Source organism: Nomascus leucogenys, chromosome 22a (assembly GCF_006542625.1).
Source record: "Nomascus leucogenys isolate Asia chromosome 22a, Asia_NLE_v1, whole genome shotgun sequence".
NCBI classification, from domain to species: Eukaryota; Metazoa; Chordata; class Mammalia; order Primates; family Hylobatidae; genus Nomascus; species Nomascus leucogenys.
Genome location: NC_044402.1, coordinates 83615609 through 83630362, shown reverse-complemented (window position 1 = coordinate 83630362; position 14754 = coordinate 83615609). Strand labels below are relative to the sequence as shown.

Genomic DNA, 14754 nt, shown 5'->3' with positions numbered 1-14754 from the left:
ATATTTCACACAAATAAAAACCAAAAGAGAATGTGGACAAAATAGACTTTAAATCAAAACTGTAAAACAGACAAAGAAGATCATTATAGGGTCAATTCATCAAGCAGATATAACAATTATAAATATATATGCATCCAACATTATAGCACCTAAATATATAAAGCAAATATTATAATATCTGAAGAAAGAGGCAGACAAGAAAACATTGGACTTGAATTACAATTTATACCAAACGGACTTAACAGACATTTACAGAATATTTTATCCAACAATTGCAGAATAAATATTCTTCTCATCACCACATAGAACATTCTCCAGGATACATCATTAGTTAGTTAGCTCACAGAACAAGTCTTAACAAATGCATAAAGACTGAAATCATATCAAATATCTTTTCTAGCCACAATGGCATGAAACTAGATAATAATAACAGGAGGAATCTTGGAAAACTTCACAAGCATGTGAAAATTAAACAGCACACTCCTTAACTACCAATGAGTCAAAGAAGAAATTAAAAGGGAAATTTAAAAATATCTTGAGACAAACAAAAATGGAAATACAACAACCAAAGCTTACAAAATGCAGCAAAAACAGTCCTGGCAGGAAAGTTTATAGCAATAAAAACACCTACGCCAAAATAGTAGAAATATCTCAAACAACCTAATGGGAGAGGCTTCAAGATGTCTGATTAGAGGCATCTACTTGCCTCCTCTGCTAAGAAGAACCAAACTAGTCAGTAGTCACACTTCAAACAGATCATCCAGGAAAGAACACTGGAATTCAACAGAGAAGTGACGGGAAACACCTAAAGCAAGGAAAAAGAGGGAAGCATGACAGCCTCCTTGGTGGAGACTGAGATTGGCTATGAGCCAGGAGAGACTCCCCAAGCTTGGAAAAAGATAAGTGAGGGAGCCCCAGCAACACACATTCCCAAAATGATTCCTATAATCCTAGCCTCAAGTGAGCCCCTCAACATTCACTAGCCCTGAGGCTAACAAAAGAAGCTCCCTACAAACTGCACGAAGGCACGGCTCCAGAGAGCACACACTGGATCCCACAAAACCCTGAATCCTAAGCAGTGGCAGCACAGCACCACTTTAAGAGCCTACTCCACACTGGACTGCATACTACCCTACAGCTGGGGTGATGAGAGAGTCACCAGCAGCAAACCTACCCCACTGCAGAGGGTTTGCCAAGCATTCTCACACACCCTCAAGGACAAATTCCACTGCCTGCAACTGCCGCAGCTGCACAGCAAAGCCCATGCCTCCTAGCTGCCTGCCTAAGACTGCTCCCAGGACAAGCAACTCTGTCCTCGCCAGTAGCAGGGACACAGCACAGCCACTGTGACTTCCAATTGAGCATTCTGCTGGGGGTCTAGGGTCCATTCCACCACTGCATACCACCACTAGCATCTATATGCACTACTTGAGGGTCTAAGAGCACAGGCCAGCCTGGCTCCAACCCCCCACTCCAGTACCTGAGCACACCGTCCAAAGCCCTGGGGAATGCCCAGCCAAGTCCACTACTGGTGGCACACCTGAGCACCCCTCATGGGATCTGAGGTCAGGTCCACTCAACCTGCCGCCACCACCAAACACACACACCACCCAGATTCATAAAGAAAACATCATGAGATCTAAAGAGATAGATTCCAATATAATAATAGTGGGGACTGTCAGCATTAGACAGACCATTTAGATAGAAAATAAGCAAATTAACATTGGATTTAAACTGGACTTTAGACAAAATGAACCTAATTGACATTTACAGAACATTTTTTTCCAACAACTGCAAAATAAATATTCTTCTAATCAGAACATGAAACATTCTCCAGAACAGAACATATGTTAGGCCACAAAACAAGCCTCAACAAATTTTAGAAAGTCAAAATCATATTAGATATCTTTTCAGACTACAGTGGAATAAAACTTGGAATCAATGCCAAGAGGGACTTTGAAAGCTATCCAAATTCATGGAAATTATACAACATACTCCTGAGAAACGATGGGGTCAATGATGAAATTAAGATAAAAAGTTTAAAAAAAAAATTTCTTGAAACAGAAATTTTGTGAAAAAGAGAATATAGCATACCAAAACTTGTATTTTACAGAAAAACAGTGCCAAGAGGGAAGTTTATAGTAATAAACGCCTACATCAAAAAAATAGAAAGATTTTAAATAAATAACAATGCACTGCAAGGAACCAGAAAAGCAGAAACAAGCCAATCCTGAAGTCAGCAGCAAAAGAGAAATAATAAAGATCAGATCTGAACTAAACAAAATGAAGACTAAAAAGGCAATACAAAGCATCAGTGAAATGAAAAGTTTGTTTTTGAAAAAGTTAAGTAAAATTGATAAATCACGAGTTAGACTAACCAAAAAAAAGAAGACAGTAGATCAACATAAACAAAATCAGAAATGAAAAAGGAGTCATTACAACTGATACTACAGAAATACAGAAGATCATCCTAGACTATTAATAACTATATGCTCACAAACTGAAAAACCTAAAGAAAATGGATAATTTCTGGAAGCATACAACCTACCAAGCGTTAATTAGGAAGAAATAGAAAACCTGAACAGACAATAATGAGTAGCAAGATTGAATCAGTGATAAAATGTCTCTCAACAAAGAAAAGCCCAGGACCAGGTGGATTCACTACTGAATTAAAGAAAAATTAATACCAATCCTCTTCAAACTATTTCAACAAATTGAAGATGAGGGAATCTCCCTAACTCATTCCATGAGACCAGCATTACCTGATACCAAATCAAAGACACAGCAAAGAAAACTATACACTAATATCCCTGATGAGCAGACACAAAACTCCTCAACAGTACATCAAAAAGATCATTCAGTATGATCAAGTGGAAATTCTATCAGGGATGCAACAATGGTTCAACATATGCAAATAAATGTTATACATCGAATCAACAGAATGAAGCACAAAAACCACGTGATCATTTCCATAGATGCAAAAAAAAAAAGCATTTGACAAAGTTCAACATCCATTAACATTGAAAACTCTCACAAAAAACAAAAGGTATGGAAGGAATATACCTCAACACAATAAAGGCCATATATGACAAGCCCACAGCTAACATCATACTCAATGGTGAAAAGTTGAAAGCTTTTCCTCCAAGATCAGAAACAAAACAAGGAAGCCTATTCTCACCACTTCTATTCAACAAAGTACTGGAAGTCCTAGCCAGAGCAATTAGGCAAGAAAAAGAAATAAAAGGCATCCATATAGGAAAGGATTGAAATTGTCTTTGCTGATGACATGATTTAATATTAAGAAAGCCCTAAAGATTCGACCAATAAACTGCTAGAACTGATAAGTTCAGTAAAGTTGCACATTACAAATTCAACATACAAACATCAGTAGCATTTCTATACACTAACAGTGAACTATCTGAAAAAGAAATCAAGAAAAGAATCCCATTTATAAGAGCATCAAAAAAAGGACTTAGGAATAAATTAACAGTCAGTTGATTTTTGACAAAAGGACCAAGAACACATAATAGAAAGGGACAATCTCTTCAACAAATAGTGTTGGGAAAGCTGCATAACCACAAGCAGAAGAATGAAATTGGACCCTTATCTCACGCCATATATAAAAATCAACTAAAAACATATAAGACTTCAACTTTAAAGCTACTAGAAGAAACACAGGGTCTCAAGACATGAAAATAAATTAGTATGATATACCACATTAACAGAATAAAATATTTTTATCATATGATCATCTCAAAAGATACAGAAAAAACATTTAACTAAGTTCAACACTGTTTCAGAGACACACTCTCAACAAACTGGAAATAAAAGAAAAATGCCTAAACACAATAAAGGCTGTACATGAAAAGCCCACAGCTAACATCATACACAACTGTGAAAAAAATGAAAGCTTTTCCTCTAAAATCAGGAACAAAACAAGAATGCCCACTCTCACCACTTCTACTTAACATAATACTAAAAGTCCTAGACAGAGCAATTCAAAAACAAAATGAAATATAAAAACCATCTGAATTGGAAAGAAGTAAAAATATCCCTGTTTGCTAACAACATGATCTTATATAGAAAACCCCAGGCTGGGCACAGTGGTTCACATCTGTAATCTCAGCACTTGGGAGGCCAAGGTGGGAGGATCACTTGAGTTTAAGAGTTCAAAATCAGCCTTGTCAACATAGTGAGACCTTGCCTCTACAAAAGAAAAATTTTTTAATTAGCCAGGTATGGTGGCACATACCTGTGGTCCCAGCTGCTTGAAAGGCTGAGGCGGGAGGATCACTTGAGCTCAAGAGTTCAAGGTTTCAGTGAGCTATGATCGCACCACTGCACTCCAGCTCAGGTGAGAGAACAAGATCCCATTTCTAAAATAAAAAAGATAGAAAACCACAAACACTTAAAAATATATATTATAAACAATAAATGAATTCAGTTAAGTTGCAGGACACAAAACCAACATACAAAAATAAGTTGCCTTTCTATACACTAACAACAAACTACCTGAAAAGCAAATTATGAAAGCAATCCCATTTACAAAAGTACTGCAAAGAATAAAATGCTTTGAAATAGGAATAAACCTGGGAAAAAAGAGGTGAAAGATTTATATACTAAAAACTACAAAACATTGCTGAAAGAAATTAAACAAGAGACAACAAATGTAAATACATCCTGTGTTGCTGAATTGGAAAACTTACTATTGTTCAAATGTCTATACTACTCAAAGCAATTTACAGATTCAATGCAATCCCTTCAAAATTTCAAAGACATGTTTTACAGAAATAGAAAAAAGTTTATATACTTCATATAGAACAAAAGATTATGAACCAAATCAATCCTAACAAAGAACAAAGCTACAGGCATCACATTTCCTGATTTCAAAATATTTTATGAAGCTACAGTAATCAAAACAGTATGGTACATGGTACTGGCATAAAGACAGTCATATAGACCAGTGGAAAAATAGAAAACCCCAAAGGAAACCTACACATATATGGTCACTGACCTTTGGCAAGGATGCAAAGAATACATGTTGGAACAATGATAGTCTTTTTCAACAAATGTGAGGAAAACTGAATATTCACATGTACAAGAACAAAATTGAACGCTTATCTTATACTGTATACAAAATCAACGCAAAATGGATTAAAGACTTCTGAACTTAGGTCTTCTGAAGACCTAAGACCTGAAACTATGAAACTCCTAGAAGAAAACATAGGATCAGGACTCCTTGACTTTGGTCTTGGTGGTGATTTTATGGATGTGACCCCAAAAGCAAAATAAATAAGTAGGACTATATCAAACTAAAAATCTTCTGCACAGCAAAAGAAACATCGACAGCATGAAAAGGCAACCTACAGAATGGGAGAAAATATTTGTGAAAACAACATATCTGGTAAGTGGCTAATCCCCAGAATGTACAAGGAATTAATAGAGCTCAAAGCAAAAAAACTAATAAGCCAACAACAACAACAACAAAAATGGGCTAAGGGCTTGACTAGACATTTCTCCTGAGAAGACTTCAGCTTCTCCAGTTTAGAAAGGATAGCGGAAGCAGCATATCTATTGTAGCTAACATTTTAGCACAAAGACCAGAGGAATGGGAGTTTTTCCTTAAGAATGCTTATATATTATAGTTCTATCACTGAAGAGTGATTTTGGAAGCTAGTGGTCTTCTAGTATACAGTAAGGTCAACTTATTTTGAAACACAAAAGCACAATAGAGAATTAGCTTCCATCAATATACGTACTATACTGAATACAGCTGGCTTGAGGAAACTTTTTTTTAAGAACATTCTATGAGTGACTGCTAAATCCTATTTCTGATCTTTCTACATGTTGGCCCAAAAGTTTTCCTTTGTCATATTCTCCCACAGCTATAATTTAACCATCACTGGTTGGAGCAGTTCTATTGTTCCAAGCTGAAATTCATTGTCTCGGATGGAGGTAGGTCTTATTGAGCCACTATTTCATACAAATTTAGAAGACAGTTATTTACTGATGATCAATTAATAAATCTCATGTGCTGTTACTGCTTGAGGCAGCCAAATTGGAATGCTGTAAAAAATATACCCATATTTTTAAAAATACTGAAACATGGGCTTAGAGGCAATTATTTTATTCTTCACTAAATTTTCAGCAACATTAGTTTTAACGAAGACTTGGTTTGTGGGAAGAACGATGAAAAAAGAGAAAAAAGTAAATGGAGGGTTAGGATTGGCTTCAGAGAAAATTTAGGCTTGGCTTTGCTACAAATAATGTGTCATTTTTCCATAAATGAATTAAATAACTTTAAATTTATTTAATTGGTCCAGATCATATTAATCTGGATTTCCTGGGAAAAATACATACATACTAATGCTGAAATCTAGTATAAAAGGCTTTTTGAACTGTCAAAATTCAGTGTCTGATATCAAGGATATAAATTACTCAGCTCTACTAGCAAAGCTGAAAGGATTTTAACCTTAATGAGAGATTGTGATAACCATTGTGTTAACAGGTCATGGAAATTTACATGACAAAAGACACCAGTCATATCATGATTACTCCTCAGAAGCATCCAATGTTTCACTCAGAGCATATTAGTCTTCTATGACTACCATAACAAATTGCCACAAATTTAGTGGCTTAAAAAAATGCAGATTTATTATTTTACAGTTCCCATAGGCCAGAGTCAGGTGAACTCAAATGAGTCTCTGCTTAAAGTCTCACAAAGCCAAAGTCAAGAACTCAGCAGGGCTGCATTCCTTATGGGAGGCTCTAGGAGAGAACCAGTCTCCTTGCTCATTCAGATTATTGGCAGGATGCAGTTCCTTGCAGTTGTAGGACTGATGTCTCCATTCTCTTACTGGCTGTCAGTTGAGGGCTATTCTCAGATTCTAGAGGCTCTATCTCTGACAGGGAAGTTAGGAGGTATCATGTTTAAAAGCTAATGTGAATGATTAGATTGGGCCCACCTGAATAATCTATGATACTCTCCCCATCTCGAGGTCTAGACTCTTAATCACATCCACGCAGTCCCCCTTGCCATGTGATGTATGTAACATATTGACAATTTAAGAATCACACAATTTGTAAATTTTAAAAGGAGGGCTTATTTCTTATGGAAGTTACAACCTGCAAGCTAAGAAGCAGCCTGTGGCCAAACCCAGAGGCAGGCACTTTGAAGGAGGAGGGATTAGGGCAGGAGCTTTATGCTGAATGGGTGGTCTAAACATACATATTCAACAGCTTGCAGGAGGAGCTAGATTCACAAAGGGGGGTTACTGAATAAACATGTACATTACATACAACCATGTTCATTTTAGGATGAAGACTTAACATTTAAATGTATTACAATTAGGCCGTGTACATCAAAAGGTGAAGCAGGGGCATGACGGCATTCAGTGCCTCTGTAAACCAGCCAGAACCAGTCCATGGCAGGTGATATCTTATCATGAGAAAGTTACTGAAATCAGTCTGTGGTCCAGTCAAAGCTGTAGTTATGGCCTGTGGAACAGGGGGTTAGTCACTGTCTAGCAATGGATGAGATGCAATTGTTTCATCTTGCTTATCTCCAGGCCAGTGCTTGTTTAGCTGCCAGAGAAAAAGAAAAACCTTGTGGCAGTTAGAACATGGTTTATTTTTTTAAATGTAGGTAGGGGTGCATGACTAAACCCTTGCCTAGTATGGCCTTAGGTGTTATCATTTTGGTATCTTATTGCCACAGAGTCCATTCCACTAATCTTACGATCTCTATTTTACTAATGCTGGTCAGTTATGTCTAAACTGCAAAAGGGAGGCGGCATAATGAGGAATGTCCTACCTTCCGTCCCATCATGGCCAGGAACTCAGTTTTTAGGTTTCTCTGTGATTCCCTTGGCCAAGAGGGGGTTCATTCAGTAAACTGGGGGGCTTAGGATTTCATTTTTAGTTCTCAATATTCACAAGTACTGAGAATTAGAATGCTGACATCTTTATTCTGCCTACCACAAAGAGTAAAAGCCAGTCTTTATAAAGGTTTAGCAGATCCCATGTAATCTAAGCTCCTACGATCTCTGATCTCTTTTCCTACTACTATTCCCCTTGCTCACTCAATTCTAGCCTCCTCCTTGCTGTTCCTTGAACACAACAGGCAAACTCCTGCCTGTCCTTAATGTTCACTCTGCCTAGAATGTTCTTCCCCAGATTCCATTCTGTTAACAACCTCATCCCCTTTAAATCTTTGCTCAAATCTCATCTTTTCAATAAAGCCTACCATGAGTGCCATGTTTAATACTCCAGCATTTCCGATCTTTTTTTCCCCGTAGCACCTGTTGCTCTTTAACTTACTCTATACCTTATTTACTAGAATTATTTCCTACTGTTTCTTTCTGCTAGAATGTTAGCTCTGCAAGAATGGGTAACTATCTTTATTCCTCTGATGTATTCCAAGGCCTTGCACATATTAGGAGCTCAATAAATATTATAATACTTGAATTGGTTGTTGAATGCAGTTCTCCAAGTATTGACTGATGGAATTAGTTATATACAACCTATGCTCTCCTCGCAGGTCCTATAGACTGCAGTAGAGCTGCTTGAAACACTGAATTATATCCTCTTATTCTTACTCATTTCCAGTTTTTAAATCAATGACATAAATCAATGTCAAAATCCAATATTCTTTTTATTCTGGCTTTTAAAAAAAAAACTTTGAAGGCCAGGTGTGGTGGCTCACGCCTGTAATCCCAGCACTTTGGGAGGCCGAGGCAGGCAGATCACGAGGTCAGGAGATCGAGACCATCCTGGCTAACACGGTGAAACCCTGCCTCTACTAAAAATACAAAAAAAAAAATTAGCCGGGTGTGGTGGCAGGCACCTGTAGTCCCAGCTACTTGGGAGGCTGAGGCAGGAAAATGGCGTGAACCCAGGAGGCGGAGCTTGCAGTGAGCCGAGATCACACCACTGCACTCCAGCCTGGGCGACAGAGGGAGACTCTGTCTCAAAAAAAAAAAACAAAAAAACTTTGGAAAAGAAAAATATTTTTAGAAAAATGTTTTGAAAAAGTATTTATGCCTGTTCATTACACTCAAAAAACATTTCTGATCCTTTCTGATAAAAGTAAATATGTATAATAGGGCTGAAACCAAGCCTTAAGAAAGGTGGAAAGGAAAAAAAAAAAAGTAAAGGAAAAGCTGTCAATCTTCCTAAAATCTTAAATACAGCAACTAATTTTTATATCAGATTTTCCAGCTTCTGCATTTAAATTTTACTCTAGGAGTTCCTGGGCAAGATGACCAAATAGCAACAGCTCCCGTCTGCAGCTCCCTGCGAGAACAACACAGAAGGCGGGTGATTTCTACATTTCCAACTGAGGTACCCGGTTCATCTCACTGGGACTGGTTAGACAGTGGGTGCAGCCCATGGAGGGTGAGCAGAAACAGGGTGGGGCATCACCTCACCCCGGAAGTGCAAGGGTCCAGGGACCTCCCTCACCTAGTCAAGTGACTGTGCTATCCAGCCCAGATACTACAGTTTTCCTGCAGTTTTTACAAACCGCAGACCAGGAGATTCCCTCGTATGTGTACACCACCAGGGCCCTGGGTTTCAAGCACAAAACTAGGTGCCTGTTTGGGCAGACACTGGGCTAGCTGCAGGAGTTTATTTTTCGTACCCCAGGAGCACCTGAAACCCCAGCGAGACAGAATCATTCACACCCCTGGAAAGGGGGCTGAAGCCAGGGAGCCAAGTGGTCTCACTCAGCAGGTCCCACTCCCACTCTTAGCTTGCTGGTTCCCAGCAAGCTAAGAACCACTGGCTTGAAATTGTCGCTGCCAGCTCAGCAGTCTGAAGCCAATCTGGGATGCTTGAGCTTGGTGGAGGTTGGGGAGTCTGCCATTACTGAGGCTTGAGTAGGCGGTTTTCCCCACACAGAGTTAAGGAAGCAACCGGGAAGTTCGGACTGTGTGGAATTCACCCCAGCACAGAAAAGCGGCTGTGGCCAGACTTCCTCTTTAGATTCCTCCTCACTGGGCAGGGCATCTCTGAAAGAAAGCCAGCAGCCCCAGTCAGGGACTAATAGATAAAACTCCCATTTCCCTGGGACAGAGCACCTGGGAGAAGAGGCAGCTGCGGGCCCAGCTTTAGCAGACTTAAACGTTCCTGCCTGCTGGCTCTGAAGAGAGCAGTGGATCTCCCAGCATAGCACTCCAGTTCTGCTAAGGGACAGATTGCCTCCTCAGGTGGGTCCCTGACCCCCATGCCTCCTGACTGAGAGACATCTCCCAGCAGGGGTCAACAGACACCTCAGATAGGAGAGGTCTGGCTGGCATCGGGGGATGACTGCTAGGATGAAGCTTACAGAGGAAGAAGCAGGCAGCAATCTTTGATGTTCTGAGGCCTCTACTGGTGATACCCAGGCAAACAGGGTCTGGAGTGGACCTCCAGCAAACTCCAGCAGACCTGCAGAAGAGGGGACCAACTGTTAAAAGGAAAACCAACAAACAGAAAGCAATAACATCAACATCAACAAAAAGCACACCCACACAAAAACCTTATCCAAAGGTCATCAACATCAAAGACTAAAGGTAGAGAAATCCATGAAGATGAGGAAAAACCAAGGCAAAATGCTGAAAATCCCAAAAATCAGAATGTCTCTTCTCTTCCAAATGATCACAATTCCTCTCCAGCAAGGGCACAAAACTGGAAAGAGAATGAGTTTGACGAATTGACAGAAGTAGGCTTCAGAAGGTGGGTAATAACAAACTCCTCTGAGCTAAAGGAGCATGTTCTAACCCATGCAAGGAAGCTAAGAACCTTGATAAAAGGTTACAGGAACTTCTAACTAGAATAACCAGTTTAGAGAAGAACATAAATGACCTCATGGAGCTGAAAACCACAGCAGGAGAACTTCGTGAAACACACACAAGTATCAATAGCTGAATCGATCAAGTGGAAGAAAGGATATCAGAAATTGAAGATCGACTAAATAAAGTGTGAAGACAAGACTAGAGAAAAAAGAATGAAAAGGAATGAATGAACAAAGACTCCAAGAAATATGGGACTATGAGAAAAGACCAAACCTACAATTGATTGGTGTACCTGAAACTGACAGAGAGAATGGAACCAAGTTAAAAAACACACTTCAAGATATTATCCAGGAAAACTTCCCCAACCTAGCAAGACAGGCCAACATTCAAATTCAGGAAATACAAAGAACACCACTAAGATACTCCTTGAGAAGAGCAACCCTAAGACACCTAATTGTCAGATTCTCCAAGGTTGAAACGAAGGAGAAAATGTTAAGGGCAGCCAGAGAGAAAGGTCAGGTTATCTACAACGGGAAGCCCATCAGACTAACAGTGGATCTCTCTGCAGAAACCCTACAAGCCAGAAGAAAGTGGGGGCCAATATTCAACATTCTTAAAGAAAACAATTCTCAAACCAGAATTTCATATCCAGCCAAACTAAGCTTCATAAGCAAAGGAGAAATAAAATCCTTTACAGACAAGCAAATGCTGAGAGATTTTGTCACCACCAGGTCTGCCTTACAAGAGCTCCTGAAGGAAGCACTAAATATGGAAAGGAAAAACCAGTGCAATCAAATTAGAACTCAGGATTAAGAAACTCACTCAAAACCGCACAACTACATGGAAACTGAACAACCTGCTCCTTAATAACTACTGGGTAAATAACAACATTAAGGCAGAAATAAAGAAATTCTTTGAAACCAATGAGAACAAAGACATAATGTACCAGAATCTCTAACACAGCTAAAGCAGTGTTTAGAGGAAAATTTATAACACTAAATGCCCACATCAGAAAGCAGAAAAGATCTAAAATTGACACCCTAACATCACAATTAAAAGAACTAGAGAAGCAAGAGCAAACAAATTAAAAAGCTATCAGAAGACAAGAAATAACTAAGATCAAAGCAGAACTGAAGGAGATAGAGACATGAAAAACCCTTCAAAAATTCCATGAATCCAGGAGCTGGTTTTTTGAAAAGATTAACAAAGTAGATACACAGCTAGCCCGGCTAACAAAGAAGAAAAGAGAGAAGAATCAAATAGACACAGTAAAAAATGATAAAGGGATATCACCACTGATCCCACATAAATACAAACTACCATCACCTCTATGCAAATAAACTAGAAAATCTAGAAGAAATGCATAAAATCCTGGACATATACACTCTCCCAAGACTAAACAAGGAAGAAGTCGAATCCCTGAATAGACCAATAACAAGTTTTGAAATTGAGGCAGTAATTTATAGCCTACCAACCAAAAAAAGCCCATGACCAGATGGATTCACAACTGAGTTCTACCAGAGGGACAAAAAGGAGCTCATCCCATTCCTTCTGAAACTATTCCAAACAATAGGAAAACAGGGACTCCTCCCTGATTCATTTTATGAGACCAGCATCATACTGATACGAAAACCTGGCAGAGACACAACAAAAGAAGAAAATTTCAGGCCAATATCCCTGATGAACATCGATGTGAGAATCCTCAATAAAATATGGCAAACTGAATCCAGCAGGACTTCAAAAAGCTTATCCACCATGATCAAGTCGGCTTCATCCCTGGGATGCAAGGCTGGTTCAACATATGAAAATCAATAAACATAATCCATCACATAAACAGAACCAATGACAAAAACCACATGACTATCTCAATAAATGCAGAAAAGGCCTTTGATAAAATTCAACACCCCTTCATGCTAAAAATGCTCAATAAACTAGGTATTTATGGAACATATCTCAAAATAATAAGAGCTATTTATGACAAACCCATAGCCAGTATCATACTGAACGGGCAAAAGCTGGAAGTATTCCCTTTGGAAACTGGCATGAGACAAGGATGCTCTCTCTCACCACTCCTATTCAATATAGTATTGGAAGTTCTGGCCAGGGTAATCAGGCAAGATAAATAAATAAAGTGTATTCAAATAGGAAGGGAGGAAGTCAAATTGTCTCAGTTTGCAGATGACATGATTATATATTTAGAAAACCCCATCATCCCAGCCAAAAAACTCCTTGAGCTGATAAGCAACTTCAGCAAAGTCTCAGGATACAAAATCAATGTGCAAAAATCACAAACATTCCTATATACCAATAATAGCCAAACAGCCAAATCATGAGTGAACTCCCATTCACAATTGCTACAAAGAAAATAAAATATCTAGGAATACAATTTACAAGGGATGTGAAGGACCTCTTCAAGGAGAACTACAAACCACTGCTCAAGGAAATAAGAGAGGACACAAACAAATGGAAAAACATTCCATGCTCACAGATAGGAAGAATTAATATCATGAAAATGGCCATACTGCCCAAAGTAATTTACAGATTCAGTGCTATTCCCATCAAGCTACCATTGACTTTCTTCACAGAATTAGAAAAATCTAATTTAAATTTCATATGGAAACAAAAAAAGAGCCCATATAGCCAAGACAATCATAAGCAAAAAATAACAAAGCTGGAGGCATCACACTACCTGACTTCAAACTATACTATAAGGCTACAGTAAACAAAACGGTATGGTACTGGTAACAAAACAGATATATAGACCAATGGAACAGAACAGAGGCCTCAGAAATAATGCCACACACCTACAACCATCTGATCTTTGACAAACCTGACAAAAACAAGCAATACGGAAAGGATTCCCTATTTAATAAATGGTGTTGGGAAAACTAGCTAGCCATATGCAAAAAACTGAAACTGGATCCCCTTCCTTATACCTTATACAAAAATTAACTCATGATGGATTAAAGATGTAAGCGTAAAACCTAAAACCATAAAAAGCCTAGAACAAAACCTAGGCAATACCATTCAGCACATAAGCATGGGCAAAGACTTCATGACTAAAACACCAAAACCAATGGCAACAAAAGCCAAAATTGACAAATGGGATCTAATTAAACTAAAGAGCTTCTGGATAGCGAAAGAAACTAACTTCAGAGTGAACAGGCAACCTACAGAATGGGAGAAAATTTTTGCAATCTATCCATCTGATAAACGTCTAATATCCAGAATCTACAAGGAACTTAAAACAAATTACAAGAAAAAAACAAACCCCATCAAAAAGTGGGCAAAGGATATGAACAGACACTTCTCAAAAGAAGACATTTATGTGGCCAAAAACCATATGAAAGAAAAGTTCATCATCACTGGTCATTAGAGAAATGCAAATCAAAACCACAATGAGATACCATCTCATGCCAGTTAAAATGGCAATCATGAAAATGTCAGGAAACAACCGATGCTGGAGAGGATGTGGAGATATAGGAACGCTTTTACACCATTGGTGGGAGTGTAAATTAGTTAAACCATTGTAGAAGACAGTGTGGCAATTCCTCAAGGATCTAGAAGCAGAAATACCATTTGACCCAGCAATTCTATTAATGGGTATATACCCAAAGGATTATAAATCATTCTACTATAAAGACACATGCACACTTACGTTTACTGCAGCACTATTTACAATAGCAAAGACTTGGAACCAATCCAAATGTTCACCAATGATGGGACATAGATGAAGCTGGAAACCATCATTCTCAGCAAACTAACACAAGAACAGAAAAACAAACACCACATGTTCTCACTCATAAGTGGGAGCTGAACAATGAGAACACATGGACACAGGGAGAGGAACATCACATACGGGCGCCTGTCGGGGGTTGGGGGGCAAGGGGAGGAAGAGCAGGAGGACAAATACCTAATGCATGCAGGACTTAAAACCTAGATGACAGGTTGATGGGTGCAGCAAACCACCATGGTACAT

The 14754-nt window shown here is 38.8% G+C and overlaps 1 protein-coding gene across 2 annotated transcripts in view; it reads right to left on the bottom strand.

Moving 5' to 3' along the window:
• The window catches only part of NUP35 (nucleoporin 35), an 85654-nt gene that overhangs the window by 22815 nt on the left and 48085 nt on the right, over nucleotides 1–14754 (bottom strand). Inside the window, exon 10 of one of the 2 annotated variants that reach the window (XR_004027934.1) lies at nucleotides 10391–10428. The exons of the other annotated variant lie outside the window; for it this stretch is intronic. The gene's annotated coding sequence lies outside the window, so the exon portion shown is untranslated. Of the gene's footprint in view, nucleotides 1–10390; nucleotides 10429–14754 lie in introns of those variants that run through there. 2 annotated transcript variants of the gene reach the window in all.